The sequence below is a fragment of the Ornithodoros turicata genome, unplaced genomic scaffold, assembly GCF_037126465.1.
Source record: "Ornithodoros turicata isolate Travis unplaced genomic scaffold, ASM3712646v1 ctg00000746.1, whole genome shotgun sequence".
NCBI lineage: Eukaryota > Metazoa > Arthropoda > Arachnida > Ixodida > Argasidae > Ornithodoros > Ornithodoros turicata.
The window spans coordinates 1385119-1405630 of record NW_026999400.1 but is presented as its reverse complement, the minus strand read 5'-3'; the positions used below and the strand labels follow the sequence as shown (position 1 = coordinate 1405630).

At 46.6% G+C, this 20512-nt stretch overlaps 1 protein-coding gene across 4 annotated transcripts in view; it reads left to right on the top strand.

The window, feature by feature from the left end:
* Nucleotides 1–20512, top strand: part of LOC135374808 (uncharacterized) — a 390710-nt gene that overhangs the window by 255440 nt on the left and 114758 nt on the right. Inside the window, exon 5 of one of the 4 annotated variants that reach the window (XM_064607734.1) lies at nucleotides 16509–16585. The exons of the other annotated variants lie outside the window; for them this stretch is intronic. The gene's annotated coding sequence lies outside the window, so the exon portion shown is untranslated. The remainder of the gene's footprint in view (nucleotides 1–16508; nucleotides 16586–20512) is intronic. 4 annotated transcript variants of the gene reach the window in all.

The following is a 20512-nucleotide window of genomic DNA, read 5'->3' as shown; positions in this document are numbered from 1 at the left end:
AATGGGGTAGAGTATCGCCTGTGGCGATGAAACTCCCCACTCTCCAAGGTCAAAAATAAAGTTGTTGTTGTTGATGAACTCTTGCAAATAGCTTCCACGCTGATCAAGGAGTGTAGTCCTGCTCTTTCTGTTCCAAAAATCTCTTTTCTCACACGCACAGTGTCAGCTAGATACACTTAAAGGAAGCCTAGTAAGATGAACAGCATTTTATGTAGACGACGGCTCCTGACGGCACACTGCATTCGCAGCGTGAATCGATCTGAAACCGTACTGAAGCATGTTGGAAATAAGTTTGCCAGCCTTCCTGTGTACCGAGCTCACAGCAGTGCACCAGTTAATCCACCGCACAAAGACAATGTGTCACGACATAATTGCACTAGCAGTAAGCACTACATATACTTTTCAAACCACGACCAATCAAACAGGCACCGTTCTGCGTACGCTTCTTCTCTACTTCTCATGTTTCTGACTTGTTTAAGTTTTACTGCCCACGTGTAGAGGGAAATGTTGGGCGCTTGCTTAATCACATATTCGTCCTATACAGGGTGTTTCACGAAAATCGCCCGGCTGAATAATTCGTGAACAGGTGGCGCCTTCGAAGAAATTTCTTTTTGGTAGAGGGTTCTTTAGGGAGTCGGCCATGAACTGTGTAGTGTGCGGCTCATTTGCATACGCTCACTACTTAAATAAACATGCTAACTTTTAACTTTTACTTCGCACGCTTACGGAACCTCTGTTTTACGCATCGGGGCCTTCAGCGAAAAATATTCCAAGAAAAAAAAAAGCATCGACACTTAGCGATTTTTCCGAGTAATTAATTGGTTTCGGTTTTACATATTTCTTGCGCGGAGCGGTGCACCAATGCGCTCTTTGGATCAGCTATCCGGCCGTCAATTTCGTGTTCATCCGCCTGGTTGACACACGGGAGTGACTGAAGATAAGGAACAGCTGCAAGAGACGCTTTGGTATTCGTTCTCAAAGCGACTGGTAAACAGCTCCGGTGATCTTATCATGGATGATAACGAATGCGCCTCGACAGCTGTGAACTAGTGGCCCAAGCAGCACAATGTACTGAGAGTCGAGTGCAATAGGGGTGGACGGTATGTGTCTTATCAATGTTCTTTAGTTTCACGAGTATGTTCAAGGCCTTCCACCTACCCATCCACCCCTATTGCACTCGACTTTGGGTACATTGTGCTGCTTCGGGGGGTATACTCTTAAAAATTTGCTACACCACATAGGACGCTCCTAGCCAACCACCATCCCGAATGACAACGTTCTCGCTCGATTTGTTGAAAACGGGAGGCGGGGCCTTTTTTCCCTTTATGTTCGGCATGATTGACAGTACGAAAAAGCGTACGCCCCTCTACGCCTCTCCCCCTCTTCTGTTTTTACCATAAACTAAAGGTTTTCATCGTGCACTCACACACGTGTTTTGAGGGTGAACGACACTTATCTTTTCATCGGCCTGCATAGTAGGGGGTTGTTGCGACAGCGACGCTTAACGTTACTGGATCTCGTTTACTCCCCCTGGTTTCCGGAAGAACGTTTAACAAGCTTATAGTGATCCTTTCGTACACCTTGGAATCACTCTTGCAGCCGCTACTTAACAAGGCGAAAGTGGCTTAGTCGAAAAAAAGGCTTAGTGGCTTAGTCGCTTTGGCGAAAGTCGGCGCGTGCGGAGGCAGCGAGAACAAGACGGTGCTTCTATTCTGTACTACACGTTTTCAATTTATTTTTGCTATTAAACTCAGTTAGCCTTTTCAGAAAGAGCTGGCGCCATCGCTGGGCGAACTGGCAAAATAGTAACTGGTTGTCAATCACGGCGTCAATTAAAACCATGTGCGTGCTGTCTCCGCTGGTCATAAAGGGTTGTGTTCTTGACTGAATCGACGAGCCACAAAATTAAAGGGTTAATTGGACATAACTTGAATTTCATGGAGCGTCCGGGATGCAACATTGTACCTGGGGGCTACTCTGTTATCACAGGCTGGAACAAGGTTATTACCGGTGTTCTGTGCACGAGCAGCGAGTAAACATTGGACTTCTTCTTCTGCTTTGGGTTCGGTCGTTTGCATGGAAACCGAAAAAAGCCAAGCTTGTCCCCCCCCCCCCCTTCTTGTTGTACTTTGCTTTTCAACTGCTGAGCCATACCCGGGTAGTAATGGCATTACTGTCATGAAATTACAGCTATGAATTACTTTTCCTGGTAATTTGTAATGTAATGCATTACTCTTGACATTATGCAATTTGTAATGTAATTGAATTACATTTCGGCAGTAATTTTCATGACGTTGCTCATTTCCTTTTACAAGAGTATTGAGTGTGTGTTCTGTGTTGGTACTTGGCAGAAAAAGAGCGTTGCTGACTGGCGAGTTAAAAGAAATCCAACGCCCACTATGAACGGTGAGGTGACGCACTCAGTCGGCACGTGGAAGGTCAGTTCCATTCGACAAGCCGGTTGCCATAATTAAGGCACCCACAAACAAACGTTTTTCGGGTCAACGGTTTGGCGCCTTTGAGAACCATTGTTTGCGGGCGCAATCCTCCGGACAATCTTCCTGCTGTCGTGATATATTCTGTCATGCCATAAAACTCGGGAACATGTATGCCAATAATGGGTGCATATACACCGGGGTTTGAGCCGCCCAAAGCAATTCCTTCACTTCCTGGAATAATCCAAGGGTCAAATTCACATGTTCTTTTTGGACAATTCATTTGGAGGAGGCAAGCTTGTACTCGGCTCTGATATAAGACGCCTAGCTTGAGCTGTTGTCGGTCGAAAGAGTCTTCAGCATGGCTAAAGCCACATTCAGTCATAAGAGGGGCAGCCTAACCGACGGCCACTTCGAAAGGTGTGTGTGTGTGGGGGGGGGGGGGATATGTTTATTGGAAAAAAAAAAACAGGAGGAAAGGTTAGTCAGGCGTAGGCCGACTTGCTATTCCTTCAATAAAAAAGAAAGAAGGAAAAGAAACACTCACACAGACACACAAAAGGGCCTTAGAGGCTGGTCGAGAGGCTGGTGGCACGGAGAAAGCTCAAGAGGGTAGTCGTAACCGCACCCTGGTTGTGCAGGACCGGGCCGAGCAGGCTGGCCAAAGTGACGTTAGGGTAGCCAAGTTGTCGCAAGTGGCGTAGGAGGATGAGTCTTTGTGAGAGGTACCGGTTGCAGGATAGGAGGCAGTGCTCAATGTCGGCTTCCACGCAAGAAGTTGCGCAATTGGGGGAGTTCGTCTGGCGCATTTTATACAGGTGTGATGCTATCAGTGCAACATTCATTCGAAGACGATGGAGGAGTGATTCTCCAGCTCTATTGCAACGGCAGGCAATAGTAAAGTCCTGCAGCGGGTCAGTGAGACTTACGAAATGATGATATGAGGCACTTCGAAATTCAGTTGCTTCTACGCTGCAACAAGAGCTTTTTGCAATAACAGGGAGTGACATACAGAATAAAATATATCTTGTCGCCACAAACACAGTGCGTCTGACAATGAATTTCCATATCCTCAATATGGTTACGATTATGCTCGCAGTAATGCCTTTGTAATGTCATTACTCTTTCGTAGTGACTGTAATATAATTTCGTTAGATTTCGATTGCAGTAATGAGTAATGTAATTTAACTAAATTCGAACTGGAGTAATGTAATTTAATCACATTTTAGAAGTAATTTACCCAGGTATGTGCTGAACGAACGTGCTACTACCATCTTTATCAAAAAGTCTTCTGCTCCATAAGTTCACGAAATGTTGCCTCTCACCGCAAAAATATGCAACCCGATACCGTGTGGATACAAATGGCGGTCGACGAATCACAACCAAACTGATTCGCCGAAGTCGCGATAGAATACGCCACTGCCTTGCGCGTGCTCCGTTAACATTCTATGAAATGCCCCATTTACTGTTTTGTTTATGATAACGAGAAATGTTTCCAGTTGAAACTGACTTGAAACAAGTTTGTCCCAGAGTACGGCAATTAGATGAACTACATCAGCTTGTCTTTGTGGTCTTTCTTTTGTGTATATATAATGTATGTAAACCTAAAGAGACAGGTCTTCTATGCCGCCCTTTGTCAATGTAAATTCACTCGATCTTTCATGAGCTATTGCAAACCCATTACGAGTGAACAGCTGCCCCGATATCGAACCGGGGCTTCTTTGAGACGCCTCGATAACTTGTCTGAATGTGGCAAGGGCGTGTCCGGACGGACGCCCTCCTCCATCAGTCTTTCCTGCCGCGAAGAAACCGCTCCGCTGCCGTAAATTCATTCCTTTTCCTAGAGAGATTTTAATCTGTTATTTGCACGCTGCGTGAGCTCTCGTGCCTTGAACGGAAGTTCCTTTGTTGTGGCAGCGTAATGTAGCGCTCTGTAATAAATAAACAAGCGAATAAAATTGCTGGCGGTAATGTGGCGAAATGGAACATTGAGTCGCCTCACAGTGAAGACCAAAATCCCACAGTGACCAAAGACTTCAGATCTGCTTTTAGGGCAGAGCGTTGGTTGGCTGGATTTGTCCATGGACCAAGCAATTTCCACACAGTAATTCTGATAGCTTGACCATCTCGCAATCTTTTTTGCTGATAACGGTTCTTTCTATCGCGAAATCAGTACACCCGGTTTTTTCTTCCTGATTATAATGTGCGTCGTTTTTAATCAGGCGCGCTCGAAACTGCCTCCTCTCCTCTCCTCCACGTTCCTCCTTTCTCTCGTGTTCCCTTTCTCACCTCTTCACCATTGCACGAGTGGTTCCCAAAGGGTGGTGAAAGAGCTCGCCGTTCTCGGCCTCACAGAGGTGAGCAACTTCATGACTAACTCCCTGGGGGCAGTGTGCGTACTGGGCCCACTTCCAAGGAACTGTGTCGACATGGGGTGGTTTCCTACGTTTCCGGCCCGAGGTAGAAAATGCGCTCGGATTTGAAAATGCGATCAAGGACTCGTGGCGCCATCTGTTGGAGGGCCGGAGCACCAACCTCAACCCTCTCCATGCTTTTGTCGGTTGGAGAGCGGCATTTCAAACAGCCAGGGTGCACTCTTCAGTTAAAATGGAAAAAATCGAGTACCGCGCTGTGATAAAATTCTTGACAAAAGAGGGACTTTCTCCTAAAGAAATTAAAGTGCGACTGGACAACGTGTACAGGGAAGCCTCTCCGTCGTACACAACGGTAAAAGACTGGGCTAAGCAGTTTCGACTGGGGCGAGAGTCCATTGAAGATGATCCACGCGATGGTCGTCCAGTGGAAGTGGTGACACAAGAAACTTTATCTCTTGTCGAGGAGGAAGTGCTGAGCGACAGGCGTCTGAAGGTGAAGGAAATCTCAGAAAGGCTGTGGCTTTCGAAAACAACCGTTTTTCGCATCATCGGCGAGGGCCTTCACATGAAAAAGGTCAGTGCGAGATGGGTGCCACGACTTCTCTCGTCAGTTCAAAAGCAACAGCGCGTCGTCTGTGCCAAAGAGTTTTTGGAGCTCTGTCAAGAGAACGAAGAAGAAATATTGAAGTCAATTGTCACAGGGGATGAGACTATGGTGCTCTACTATGATCCCCTTTCGAAAAAGGAGTCGATGGAATGGCGCAAACCAGGAGAAGCACCCCGAAGAAAAACCAAGGACACACAATCCACAAAGAAAATCATGGCAACAATATTTTGGGATTGTCACGGGATCCTCCTCATCGACTTCAAAGAGAGGAACACCACAGTGAATGCGACTTATTATGCTTCACTCCTGCACCGATTGCGAGACGCGCCATCATGGAAAAGAGGCGCGGCAGGTTGAGTCGAGGTGTCCGGTTGCTCCAGGACGATGCCCCTGCCCACACGGCTTCTGTTGCCAAGGCTGCACTGAAGGAGTGCGGCTTCGAATAAATCCACCACCCAACCTACAGTCCAGACTTGGCACCGAGTGACCACTTCCTGTTCTCAAACTTGATCTCAGAGGACGGAGATTTCAAAATGATAGTGAGGTGCAAGAGGCAGTTTTCCAGCATTTTGCGGACAAAACTTCGGACTATTTTTTCAAGGGTATAAGAATGTTGGTTGAAAGGTGTCAAAAGTGCATCGAAGTTAAGGGTCACTATGTCGAAAAGTGATACACTTGTTTCGTCTCTATGGCTATTAAAAGTTGGTCGGACCGGAAACTTATGGAACCACCCTCGTATGTCTGACATCGCCTGAGGAAAACCCAGGAAAAACCCCAGACAGCACAGCCGGCACCGGGGTTCGATCTCGGGTACCTCCCAGTCTCGACGTGACATGGCCAGTACGCTAACCGCTAGGGCATGCGAGATTCCGGATGCTTCCTTTTGCACACGGCTCAAAGAAAGGAGTTGGCGTTGGCCAATCATGAGCGTACCATGTGGTGAGCGGTACCGCCGTCGGTGACGTAATCGAGCACAGCAATGACCAAGTCAAGTTTCTACGCACAACACTCCTTCCGCCGCTGACCGTGGCGCGTCGCTAGGTGTATCAGCTACATAAGTCCGGTACTTGGTTTGAATTATCTCGTGAAAAAAAAAAAAAAATAGAACGTTTTCTTGCCGGGCGTAACAATTAGCTTGTGTGTTCTGGAACATCTCCTCTCCCGAACAAAGAGGAGAAAAAACTCGTTTTATTCGTCTTTTTAGTAGGATTTTTTCGCCAAAGCTTGTACTGTTGCCTGCGCTCTTTGCGTGACGAAACGGTCGCAGAAGCTAGCAGTACTGAGTACTTTTTTGAGGCCACTCTCTGCAGAGTATTTTTCCAAAGCAGAATAAAGACAAAAGTGAAGCACATTTCAGATTTGCTCACATTGGCTCGTATGCTCACTCGCAGAGCAACGTCTGCAACTGCTTGTTTGTTTGCGCCTCTTTGTCGTTTCCACGCATATTTCGCAAGAAAGCACCACAAAGTCGAACAGCGGCGTTAGCGCGCAGTGCTGGTAAGAAAAACTCACTGTGAAATCGCAACGGGCTCAGAACAGACGCTGCCCGAGCCAAATTATGCCGTGCCTACAATCACAATAAAAGGAAGAACGTGTTGGCAATGCGAAAAATGAACAATGTATGAATGCATTATCGTCAGCCTGCAGGATGCAACGTTGCAGAGGGAGAGAGAGTGAGGCGAGATGAATTTTTCACGACAAGTTCCAGGCGAGAGGCTCTCTAGCGCCGACGTTTCCTGAGGGGCCATCTATCTCTGTGCAGAGGAAAAAGCATTGTGGACGTGCTCTTCGGATGAGAACACGCTTAGATGGTCGTCTTTCAACTTGCGTAGCCTTGCAGTATTGCTTTTCTCTCTCTCTCTCTCTCTCTCTGCGCCTGTCGATTTGCGAAGTAGCCCTCAGTTAGGATCTCCATTATTGAAGTCGTTATCACTGTGTTGACGATGGATGTGATGGTGATATGCCTCTGGATAGGTTGCAAATCGTAAGTGACGAAAGTGCGTGTGCGAAGAGCCGGAGGCAGAAGATTGTACAGGTGCGGATGGGTTGGGGGGTAGATCAAATGCATAGTGGGGAACGAAAATTGTGACATGACTTGGGCATCAATAATGGCATGATTTCAGAAACTGCACACTCGAAAGGGGTGAAGAAATTGTGGGTGCGTTTTCTTATTCAGCTCTGGCAACTTCCAGTTACTCTCAGTCGGCGAAAAATAGCCAGAGTAGCCAGATTAGCGTAAATGACGTCATAACTCTGCGGCGAAAATTAGCCAGGAGTAGCAACTCGTCTCTACTCTGCTCTGAAGAAGGGTAGCCGTCGTTCTGACGTCACACACAATATAGCAGACGACGATACGTCGTCTGCTATCAACCGTCCTGTTGACAGACAATTTCGGTGGTGTTCAATCAGGAAGTGTAGGACTGGTTAAAAACTGTCGAACATTTTCAAAATCTGCTAGAGTGCACGCATGTGCGGTAAGTTGTTAAACAGGCAGTATGCCACCACTTCCACATCGTCTCGCCCGTCAGGCCAGTCCGCCATTTTCAGCGCAGAGTAACTCTAGCCGTTCGAAAATTACGGCCAAAGGTGGCTACTCTGGAGTCACGTGATGATAAAGGCTCGGACGTCGTTACCCAACTCCTGGCTGCTCGGGTTGAATAAGAAAACGCACCCTAAGGAATACTGCCCGTTTCGTGTTCAGCCCTACACACGAAAAAGAAAAAGAAAGGAAAGAGTTGCATGCCTCGCGTGTAATCTTTTGATCCCAACATATCTCTTGGCTCGATAAAAAAACGTCTTTCATGGTTCCCTACCATTCCACGGCTCGTACATCTTTTCATTCTTTACATAAGTTTAGTATCGCAGTGGTTGCTTTGTTTGTTTGTTGTTGTTGTCTATCGAGTAGCGCAGAGGACACGCCAGACTCTCACTGGCTTCATAACTAAGGACACTATACCGCCGGAAGCCCCCTGGTCTCTCCCGGTACCGCCCACGTTTGTACGCCTCCCAAACCTTCTGCAAAGAAGAGATCAGGTCCCCCCTCAAGTCCTCCGAGCCCATTTTCATGCTCTGGTAGACGAGAAGTTTTCTACGTTTACGGCAGCATATACTGATGGCGCATCCCGAAACAACAAGTCCGCCTCAGCCTTCGTCATTCCATCCGAAGGCGTCGTGCACGGAAGACGCCTTTCACATCCAACCTCCTCCACAGCTGCGGAACTCTATGCCATCCTCTTCTTTCTACAACACATCGCTGATTTTCCACCCCGGGAATGGGCAGTCTTTACAGACTCCAAATCTGCACTTCAAGCAATTGAAACTTCCGGCATACGAGGCCCATCCGCACCCCTAGTCACCGACGTGTTAATGGCTTACCACACTATCTACGCCGCAGGCCACAGGCTCGTTCTCCAGTGGGTTCCAGCCCATTGTGGTGTCGTGGGGAACGAGCAGGCCGACAGCGCCGCAGAAGCAGCACTCTCGTCTCGGAACCGGACCCGTATTGTTCTGCTCAGAGGAGACCGCCGTTCAATTCTGCGACGTCTAGTGACACCCCTGGCTTCCCGCCAACGGACAACCGACATTCTTCCCCCCTCTATGTTGAACAGAGTTGATCCCATGCTCGCTTTCCGCATGCCACGAAACACATCTCGTCAGGATGCTGCATTAATCCACCGCATGCGCCTCGATGTGGCCTTTACAGCTCAGTGGCGTTACCGCTTGAGACAAATTGATTCTCCCACCTGTTGCCACTGTGGTGCTCTTGAGGATCTGGAGCACATTCTTCTTCATTGCCCTCACTACGAACCTTCCCGAATCACACTCTCCGAGTCTCTCCGTCAGCTGGACTCTGGCCCTTTCTCCCTACCGAAATTGCTTGGTCCCTGGCCCAATCCAGCCCAGGAACGCTCTGCGCTCAAAGCTCTTCTGACATTTCTGGACACCATCGGACTTCGATCGTCATTGTAAAGGGGCTCGTTATTTTATTCCCCCCATTCCACCAAGCACTGGGGTAGAGTATCGCCTGTTGCGATGAAACTCCCCACTCTCCAAGACCGAAAATAAAGTTGTTGTTGTTGTTTGTTTGTTTGTTTGCTTTCTTTCTTTCTTTTTGTTTTGGAGGGTATTATTATTTACCTTGTGTAAACCTGAGTACATACACGCTTTTCTACACTTTCTTCCTTCCTTTTTTTCTTTCTCTCTACCCCCTTGCTATGTCTGAAAGCAAGCGGTAACAGAAAAAAAAAAAAGAAACTGAGGAAACCCTGTGGTGGTGCCGGCTTTCTAATCACAACGGGATAAGCGTAGCATTGCTACGTTGACATCAGGAGACATGTCGTGATGAAATAATCTTGTAAAAAAAAAAGAGCGTATCCCTTCAGACAGCCTGTCACGTTCCTGATTGGCTCCTCGCGGGGAATTGGCTACTCAACGGGCCGACTTTTTCTCTACTTCCTTTCTAATGAGGCGTACTTCGATATAAGCCCATTATGCATTCGACAGGAGGATTGAGAAGGGAAGTGAGTGTCCTCAGCGTCGCGCCTCCTCCGGGTGCTAGATCACGAAGGACCATAGCATCTAATTGTTCCAGCTTCACCCAGTTTAAAATTGGAACACGTAATTTGCATACGAGTATCTTTCGTGACCTAAATCTCGCGTGCTGAAATAATGGACATTGCAGTCATGGGATTAATGGGTTTAGACACGCTTCGCTTGTCAGATGTGAAGCTTTAGCACCCGTACGAATGGGATAAACCTGGTTATAGCGAGCCGGGGCAATTTGGGAATGCGCAAATCGGATTATGGGGAGTGGAGAAGAAATTTAAATTTGGATCAGAATGAATGACTTGTGCTTTAGGTGTCATTAATCAATGAATCGGATGGTGCGCGTAGACTACAGTCTAGCACGTTTCGTACTGCTCAACGACATGTGAGTTGGCATTCAGGAACACAGAACACAGAACGTTTGTTAAGTTGGGATCATGGCAGAGCAGTAGCACCACACAACGGTACACCTAATATGCACCCTAGCTATTGGCTGTAATAATACCACCTACGTGGTAACGGGAAGTTTATCTTCTGTGTGAGTGTAATTAAGCACTTGCAAGAGCAAGTGCAATTTTCCACTAGCTTGCATAAATTCTAAGTATTAGGGCTTTGTGAAGCTTTAAGCACAGCCTTTCATATTAGCTAGTATTGCTATATTAGCTAGTATTAGTAGTATAGCTTCAGGTATTGTGTTTGATAGTATAGAACTGAATAGGTGCCCTCCAAGAGGGACATAGGACCCACAAAACACTTTCGAGTTCGCGAAGAGGGACATCTCAACAACTGAGCCACTGTAACAGATACGGTAGGCCTAACGTGTAACCAACGGTGACTTCTATATAGCTTCGTACACCATTCTCACATATCGCAGCAGAAGGCTTGCACGGTACAATATTCCTTCGGAAGCAACCCGCGCACATCCGATGATAGCAGACAAGATTATTCACACATGGTGCCCAGAGGAAAAACACAACTTGAGCTGTGTTCCAATACTGGGCGAAGGAGAAGCTGTCTGACTGGACAGCTAGGCAGACGTCTTAGGGGCGCGGATTTGAAACACACTTGGCGCCGCTTCCGCCATCTGTTGGACGACGAAGGAACTACACCCGGCGCTACCTTAAAAGATGCAATCTGTCACTTAGCGCTGGGTTATCAAAAAGTGCGAACCGTAATTAAACGCCACAGACTCGCCAGACGTGGAAGCCTGGATGTTGTCGATAGGCGTGACAATTTCCAGGGCCACCGTCAACTAGTCTGCACGGCTAGTCTTCATTGCTGCAGACTAGGCGAGAGGCGTCTTAGCAGCAGTCTAAGCGAGAATTCTAAGCGGCACTTCCGGTTATACTGCAAAGAAGCAGTCTAACCAAGGTATTGGAACACACTGTTGGATTGGATTGGATACGAAGAATGCCGAGCCGGAGTGGCGTTGAAGGCCGTTGCCCCATCTATCATGGCGACTCCTAGACTTGGACGTTCGGGGAGGGAATCGACTCCTTACAAATCATTTGCTGCCCCAATTTCCCTCTCACCCAGTTTTTCTCCCCTTACGAATTTCTACGAGTACAGATTACTATCATTTACTTTCTCGCATATACGCACAATTGAGCGAGGCCCAATTTCATTTGTTCTTGCGTAAAGGCTGTGGTCTGTTTTCACAAGCTTCGGGTAATTAGTGTATGCATGAGTACGAAGAAATAATGGAATAGCCATCTGCAGCGCTCACATATTGTGCTCGTTAATTGCCAGCCTATAGCTGAGATTGTCTGCAGTGCGCCAATCGATAATGTCCTCATTTTGTACTGCATTTCAGCTGCTGCACATCTCAGTTTGAAGAGCATAATAGAGTGCAGAAGAGTGTGTGTTCCTTTGTGCTTCCACGTCCTCTCAGCCCTTTATGGGGCCACAAAACATTCCAGACACGTTTTCCGAAAAGTAACCTTCGCGCTACCATTTACGACAACTGAGATTGTTGTCGGGTGATATTGTTCTTTACGAAAATGGCCATGGCCAAGCCAGCCATGCTGTAGGGAAAGTCACAACTGCGTAGCAAAATGCTCCGGACGGTCACGGCCTACTAGATTATTTCGACCATGTCGTAGTAAGCAGAGTCCCGTCCAACGTAACAACTATAGGGGCGCTACGCGTAGGCTGGCGGCAGACCCGTTTATAGAGAGCGTTTAGCCATTCTCTGATCTTTTGCCGCCTTGTGGGCGGAGCCTATTTTGACGTCAGAGAGAGATAGAGATACATGATGACGATGATATGGGGATGACTTCCGCTCATTGACGTAAGAGTCGTCTTTGCACCGCCCAACAAGCCTTTAGCCAAGCGTAATCTATCTGGGCCATCTGGGCCACGCCATTTTGATGTTGTCCTCCACCTGGTCGACAGGGGCTTTGTCGCGCTCAGTGCACTACAGAGATCGCCGGTTTGTGACCAACAGTCTCTTGTGGTAAGGGGGCTTTGTTGCCAAACTGAAAGAGTTCAAGGACGAAGGGCTTTGGAAGGGCGAAGTACGCACGTATTCCCTCATTCCACCGTAACTAAAGCTCACCATCAAAATGGCGTCGGCGGCCGGCTCACGACGGGGCAGCAATGGAGCCCGGCGGGGGAGGTCGTTCATATGTGACGTCGCATGACGTGCTTCAAGTTGGGCTCCTCCCAATGGCCAAACTCTCTCTATAAACGGCTCTGGCTCGCGGGATCTTCATCATGATTGGGCAGTTGGAATTTTAATTTTCAACCGACGGAACCAAACACACATCCGTAGCAAATAGCAGGAACGCCACATTGTCAACAGCACCTAGAGTGAGCAAAGCTTTATCACTTAAACAACGTGACGTAGTCGTTAAGAGTCTGCCAATCACGACTATGCTTCAGCGGTCGTAGCTATGGAGACAATTAGCCGTCATCAGCCGCATCGGCAGCCACTTGTAGCCACATAGAGTTTGTGCTTGAAGTCGTTTCCGGCGATTGGTTGAGGCAGGCTGTCCAAGTGGCGAAGGAATAAGATGAGGCTTACTGAGCTCAAGATCGCGTGTTTAATCCCGGCCGAGGACGGCAGCAATGTAGGGGAGTTAAACGTTTCTGCCAGCATCGTGTGTCGGAGATTTCCGGTGCACGTAAAAAGAACCACGTGGTCGAAATTATCCGGAGTCCTACCCTGAGGCACGTGCAACATGTCGCCACACTGCGCAGACAAGCCTTACGTGTAACATCAGGGCACCATTGTTATTGTTATTAAGTTGATACATTAGGCGCGCTTTTTTTTTCGTCTAGGCGGCGTTGTCAGAACAACGCCACCTAGATACTGAAAGCGTGCCTATTGCCTTCTCTTATTCTTTCGTCACGCGGACACACGCCGTCGCGATGTCATTTTCAGCGGAACTTGCACTTGGACCACTAGGTCAAACTATGCAACTAGCTAAACGAAAAGCTCGTATACTTGAGCACTTTTACTGCATTCTGCTGACATCCGTAACGAGCAGAGCGCAGATATCGTAAGCTGGGCTCTTTGCCTAACAAACGCGCCCTTTCATGGGAGACACGACCTGATGCTCGAGAGGCATGCTTGACTCGTAGAGAAAGAGACTTTCCCTTCCTCGACGAACACTGCTTTCCACACAGGGCAAAAAGGATGACGTCACTGTCGTTACCATGGTAATCTCGTGCGGAAGCTTTTCATACTGCAAGGCTTCTCACCGAGGTTGTGAAATATCCTATTTCCCTTGCCCGGGTTGTTAGCCATGCAAAGGGAGTGGTAACATTCATTGTTGGAGTGTTCCGGTGGTTAAACTGGGTCACCTGAATACTGCACGAAGTCTTTGAAGAAAGGGGCATTGTGTAGTGTGTGTTGCATGCAGCTTTTGTTGCGAGACGCTCTCCAGTCGGGAAGGTTCATGCATATGTTTATTTATGAATTGCAATGCAATGCAATCATGCAGTTCACCTTTATTGTCGTGAGTTTAAGTACGAAGTCAGTAAAGACTGTGATGGGGAGTACTTGAAGCACCAATTTCTCAACTGGTACTTTAAGTACGTTTCTGAGTACTTGTACTTTACTTTAAGTACCATTCAAACTTTGTACTTTGTACTGTACTTACAGTATCTTTTTCTCGTACTTTCCCGTCGAGTCTTCCGGTATCCCACCGGGACTCTAGAGAAAAATCCTAAAATGCCAAAAACATAATTTTTGTGCCTTGAAGGAGCATTTTTCAAGAAGAAAATTCATTTTTGCGAGACTTGAAATGTTTACAAGGAACTAGTACTTTCATGTTGCTCTACACACTGCAGGTAGAGTGTGGGATGCGAAGACACACACACGTTATTACCCCGCGAACGGCACCACGATGACTTGGGGCTTGTCTTTTCAATTCTCCCCATGCATTACTCTCGTGTTTTTTTTTGTTTTTTTTTATTGTTTTCACCATCGCCAGCCTATAATCACTCGGTTTCACAAGGTGTGCTTTGCTTTTAAGCATTGCGTGTGGACGTAAAGTAACAGACTGAAATGCACGCATAGTTTCGTTTTTCATTTTTACATTTACCTTTTTAATGGATCTTTTTCATAAATGCCTATGCGCATGCGTATGAGTTTGAGGCGCCCGAGAGGGTTATCTCCGCCTTCACTAGATGGCGCAGTATGGGGACGACAAAAGGGGGGAACCGTTGGGGGGGGGATCGTACGAACAGCACGAGCTCGTCGGTTCCACTCCGAACCGGTTTTGGTGCTTTGTGGTACCCACGTGGATTTGTTTTGACGCCCTCCGAGCGTGGTTCCCTGGAGAGCCGGTAGGATACGACCTGTATGTGGAAAAGATCCATTGGTCACATGGATTGCATTGCTGTAGATAATAAAACCATATACAATTAAAGCTTCGTATTGAGCTTTATCTTCTTTAGCTTATCGTATTCTTCTTTAAAGCATGCGGCATTTCAGAAAGGAGAAAGGAATGCCCAGGAATGTATAACCACTATTGGCTTGATTTTTTGTTTGAAATGTCTTTGCACATTGTTCCAGAACATTAGCACCAGACCACTAGGCACTATAGGCAGGGCGATCACTGATCCTGTGATCTTATTGCCTGTGTGCGTGTAAATACAAAAATAATGCCTTCTGATTCCATTCATGTTCACGCGTAAGCACTTAACAGGCAGGGTGTCATCGCTTCATAGCACTTGCCAAAAATGTTTGCCAAATTTTGCTACAAAACGCGAGACATACCCACCAAGCTGTGAAACGCAAAGTGATAATAATTAAATTGGCAATGTACTTGATGAGTACTTTAAAGTAATTTGCCTAGAACCCTTTACTTTATTTAGTACATTTACAATGTCGTACTTTGTATTGTCCTTAAAGTACTAATGACGCCAAGTAGATGATATTTTACTTCAAGTACAATTTTGAAGTACGTTGCTTAATAAAGTACGTAACAAGTAAAAATATTGTGTTTCTGAACGCGACATCACCTGCCGTGAAAAATTCAGGGCCATAAATATCACGACGTGCTGAGAAATGACTCACAGTGACCGAAATGGCATCGCAGCACGGTGCTCGTTTAGAAAAAAGAAGAGAGAAGCGAAAAGTCACGTACACCAGGCACACCGGCTAGGGATCTCGACCAGATTCACGGAAACAAAAATGCATAATTAAAACTAAAATTAAAAATGCAAAAATGCAAAATTAAAAATAATTGGGAGTAGATCTACACGTTAGGTGAGTCCGCCCACAATCGTGCTGCAGGTGCACAATGAGGTGGTGAGGTAGAGCAAATGATTCGTGTGTCCCACGTGGCTGCTTTGATCTCTGGTTCACGAAGATCGGGAACGGAACTCGTTCTTTTTCTTTGTTTTTCTTTCCCATCATTTCTGCTTCCTTGCCGGCAGCGATGCATAAACGTGTTACAGTGTAGCTGTAATAATGACCCCTCGTGCTTGTGATTTTGGATGAATCGCTGCTTCTGAGACAGATCTGCGTATAAGTTGTCTCGCACACGGCGTCTTTTCATGGTCGGTTCTTTATTCGGAATATGCGCTGCATGCTGGGGTCTTTCACTGCCCTAATGAAAGAATGCGCGAAAAAGAAATCAATTAGGAAAATTAGATCAGGTAGAAACGAGCTCGATTTGAAAATACGCCGGCAGTCCCCCGTGATGCACACATGAAGTGAACCCTGTGCAGACAACGTAAAGGTACAGAGTAGCGTGAAGTGAGCGCAATCTGCACGGCGCTCCCCACCACAGTGCTGCGCCCCAGTCGACCTGGAAAACCTCAAACAGTTTCTGCTTCTCTCCTACTGGTTAAAAAATAAACGCATTTCGGAGTAAGGAAATGCTTCCCTCCTCCTATTATCGTTTTTTTTTTCTTTTTCGTTCGCATCGATCTATGGAAAAACACTTTACAAACTGAAGCTTTCAAGGTGATTGTGTTCTACCTTAATAAAGCGCTAGCCCGGTTTCCTTTTGTAAGGCGTGAATGACGATGCACTTTCCAGCATTGGTGCTTCAGAATATTTTATTGACCCGATTGCACTTTGCTTTTCAGTAACATGGCATTAACAATACGATGACAATGATAATGTTGCTGTCGCCATTGCGGAGCTTACGGTGACATCACAACAGGTAAGCGTTCGTAACGTGCAGAGTAACCACAAAGAAACTTCACGAGATGCACGGCACACAATGCGCGGCTGGTCGCGGCGCAGCGCAAAAGGTCGCTCTTTCACTCCCTTATCCATCAATAAATTACGTCCTTACATTAATGAATTACACCAATGAATTACACCAATGAAATACGCCCTTTTGCGCTTCGCCGCGACCAGCCGCGACAAAAATACGTAAACCGAAACCAATTAATTACTGCAACAAATGACCCACTTCGGTGGCAGATTTTTCTCTAAAAGGTGTCCACTGAAGGTCCCAAAAGGGGTAGTACCCATTTTAATGCCGACAGCGCCCTGCTTTAGAAGATAAGCTTTTTTGACGAAACTCATTTGCATTTTTATTTTAATAATGAGCGCCTCCCACTCATTCACACGGTGTGCAGCTTGTAGGTGGTATCGGACAGATACTTGTAAAAAAGAAAGTTCGTGGATTGGTGCACCCGTTCGCGAATTATTTAGCCCGGGGATTTAACTGAAACACCCGGTATATTCGTCGACCCCAAATATCTGTTACAACGTGCAGATGCTCTTCTTTCCTGTGGTTCCTGCGTTCCTTCATTCCAGATACCATTCAAATGTTCACGTAAATTTAGTGTGATGGATAATGTCCCAAAAATTTATGCGAGCTGCTCATACGCCACCTTGTCTGCCGCACGACGGCCATGGTTCTGTCTACTTCTCGGAAAACGCGCCCAGACGCGCGCGAATATCTGTAGTCGACAGATTCCGGCGTACGCCCTCCGCGCGCGTTGAAAAACTGGTTTTTACGAGGTACACGCACGCCGAGCGCGCGCGCGTCCTGAAAACGTCGGAAAAACGCTCCATGCGTTTAGCCCTTAAGGGTTCCGCGTATGACGTTATTCTGTTACGTTAAAGCCCGAAACGCATAAACGTCGCGCGCACGCCATGGCCTTGCAGACGCGGCGAAGAAACGCCCGCGAGGCGACCACCCGAAACGCATGGGACGCGTACGGAGCGAGTGACGCGCCCCACTGTTGCTATATTCGTCGACCACAGATGTCTGTTAGAACGTGCCGATGCTCTTCTTTCCTGTGGTTCCTGCGTTCGTTCATTCCAGATATCATTAAAATGTACAAGTAAATTTAGTGTGCTGGATAATGCCCCAAAAATTTATGCGAGCTACTCATACGTACCCTTGTCTCCCACACGGCAGCCATCATTCTGTCTACTTCTCGGAAAGCGCGCCCAGACGCGCACGAATATCTGTAGTCGATGGGTTCCGGCGTACACCCTGAGCGCGCGTTGAAAAACTGGTTTTTCCGAGGTCACACGCACGCGACCTGAAAACGTCAGGAAAACGCTCCATGCGTTTAGGCCTTAAGTGCGGGCGGAGATATCAACATCGCTGACGTTCTTTTGCCGACCGACCTCTTGTGGTTTACAGTAGACGACAGTGGTCAAAAACTTCGGTCCGTAGCGCGCGCTGTGATTACTTTTGTGCTTCATCTGTGCCTCGAGCGCATCATGTGCTCATCACGCTTTAATATTGCAATTGCGATGTGCTCCCTAAAGTCAATAATTAACGGTTGTTTAAAATATATCTGTTAGTTAGTCCTCTAACTGAGAAAAAATATGGTTTCCTAGTAGCAGCCCCGTCGAGTAATCCAATGACAAAAGCAAAAGCGTCCTAAGGCAACTCCCCTTTTATGAAAATTTGTTGCAGATAAAAAGAAACACCCTGTATAGCTACCAGCCTATAAGTATAAAGAAGTTATAAACAGGCGGGTTATTTAACCTAACATAATGTGCAAATATGAAACAAATAGCTGCAAAATAACCAACCACTACCGCACACGTCAGCGGTAGGGGTACCCGTTTGAGATCAAGCACATTAAGTTTGACACAAGATTGACACAATAAGTTTCAGACGTTTTCTAAACTGGGGGCACGCGCCGCGCGAGTGTCAATCGAATATATATAATATAATATACAAAATATGGGAATTTGGGGTGCGCTATAACTGTGGGAATCAGAAGAGTATCTTATGAAGCACATGATTAAGTGCAAAAGCAATGAGGTAGACTTTTAGGACTTGTCTCAGTTGTAGACTTCGTTGGAGAAAATAAAGGAAATCGGTAAATGAAGGATATAGGAATAAACTAAGTGTGAGGAAGGAGCATCAGCATCGCACTCTCGAAGAGTATCATCTTCGACCCATCCACCTACCCATCCTCTTTTCTTTCTTTTCTTTTTAAGGAATAGAAAACTGCCTGGCTATAACATTTCCTTTTTCGCTCTCTCTGTTATAAATAAACATATGCTCCTCTTCACCCCCTCCCCCCCCTCTCCACCACCCACCATCCACTTGCAACGAACGCAACGCAAACCCTGATGTGCCTAAGAACAAGAAAAAAATATATAATAGTCTTCAAAAAAAAAGGGGGGGGGGGAGCCAGACAGCTGCAGAAATCTTCCGCAGTTCGTTATCCTGTCTTTCTCCATACTTCCATATTTCATCTAGTGCCAACAATACAACATATTTTCGTCAGAAGCTTCCATGCTCAATGAACCTTAACGGCTTCCGTACTCTAATATTCCTGTTAATCCGGCTATTGTTTCTACATAAATGACGCTAAGTGACGCTCGTACCAAATGACGCCAAAATAGCTATAAGCCACTTCCTCCATAAAGCCGCCGAGCGTAACAGGGCGTTTTTCTTTTTATTTTACTGCCGAGATATGACAGAAAGGATGAGGTCAGGGATAAACAGGCTGATAGTCCCGCGTGATAATCATGCCTCGCATTTTTTCTTGTTGATCTATTCACACGTGTAGTCGGAATATCTCCATGTTACTTTATTTGTTCGGCGAGCTCACTGGACCTTGTTCGACGAAATATTTGAATATTGCAGTCACGGCTGAACACTCGCAATAGTATTGCGAATCTACCTAATTACGTTCTATTGACTAAAGGTGCATCAATAATATTCTAATTTGGGTTTCGTTTTACGGGAAATTTGGATATTTTGATGGGTGTTAATAAAACAAAGGTTGAATGATCAGATCATTGCTGAAACAAGCCCTCACTCTTTTCAACTACTTTTCGTGGGCCCCTATGCCGCATAATCGCTAGATCATTTTCTTTTCGAAGACACGCGTCTCCTACTTTCATTGGAACCCCACTTTCACGAGAGTGGTCTTGTATTTCTAAATTTTCTTTGTTTTTATTCAGTCGCGAGGTCGATAAAGTAATTTATCAACACTTTGTAGCTATTTGGTCATACCAATCACGCAACCAATTCTAAACGCCGATTCACAATGCTGCACTTACAGTTGCACTTGCGTGTTACGTCGGCTGACAGCAAATCATTGCAACGGAACACGCTTCCAGACGGAACGAAGGTATATGTAAGACGCTGTACGCAGCCGTAAACGCAGTAACGCGTTGAAAGAAACCAAGGTTTGTGCTTGTGTTTTTCTGCGAACAGTATTCACTGTGGGGTATCGCACGTATTTTTAAAACATTATCGTAAAATGTTCGTAACGTTAAACCATGGTGTCTTTCTTCATAGAGTGCTTGCATCGGAAAGAAGGCGACCTGAGATAAAGGAAGCAAATGATACGTGATCCGTTTTGCCCACCATCTTTCTCTAGTAGCCTCTCTCTGATGGTCGTAAGGCAGCTGTGTTCTGTCTGTGAAAGTACTTCAACCGTCATTGATTTTGTATGAGAATGCGCTGTTAGCGCGGTCGCGCACCATAGCATTCCCAACGTGACGGAAGAGAAATGGACCTTGTGGCATGGGAGCATGCTAGAGTGGAGGGACGTGCAAAAGCGCTTCTTCTTGTGTGGCACGATGTAGCGTCCATCATTGGCTTCGCGAAAGAACCCCTTCTCGTATTTCTTCTTCTTTCTGGCCGTGTCTC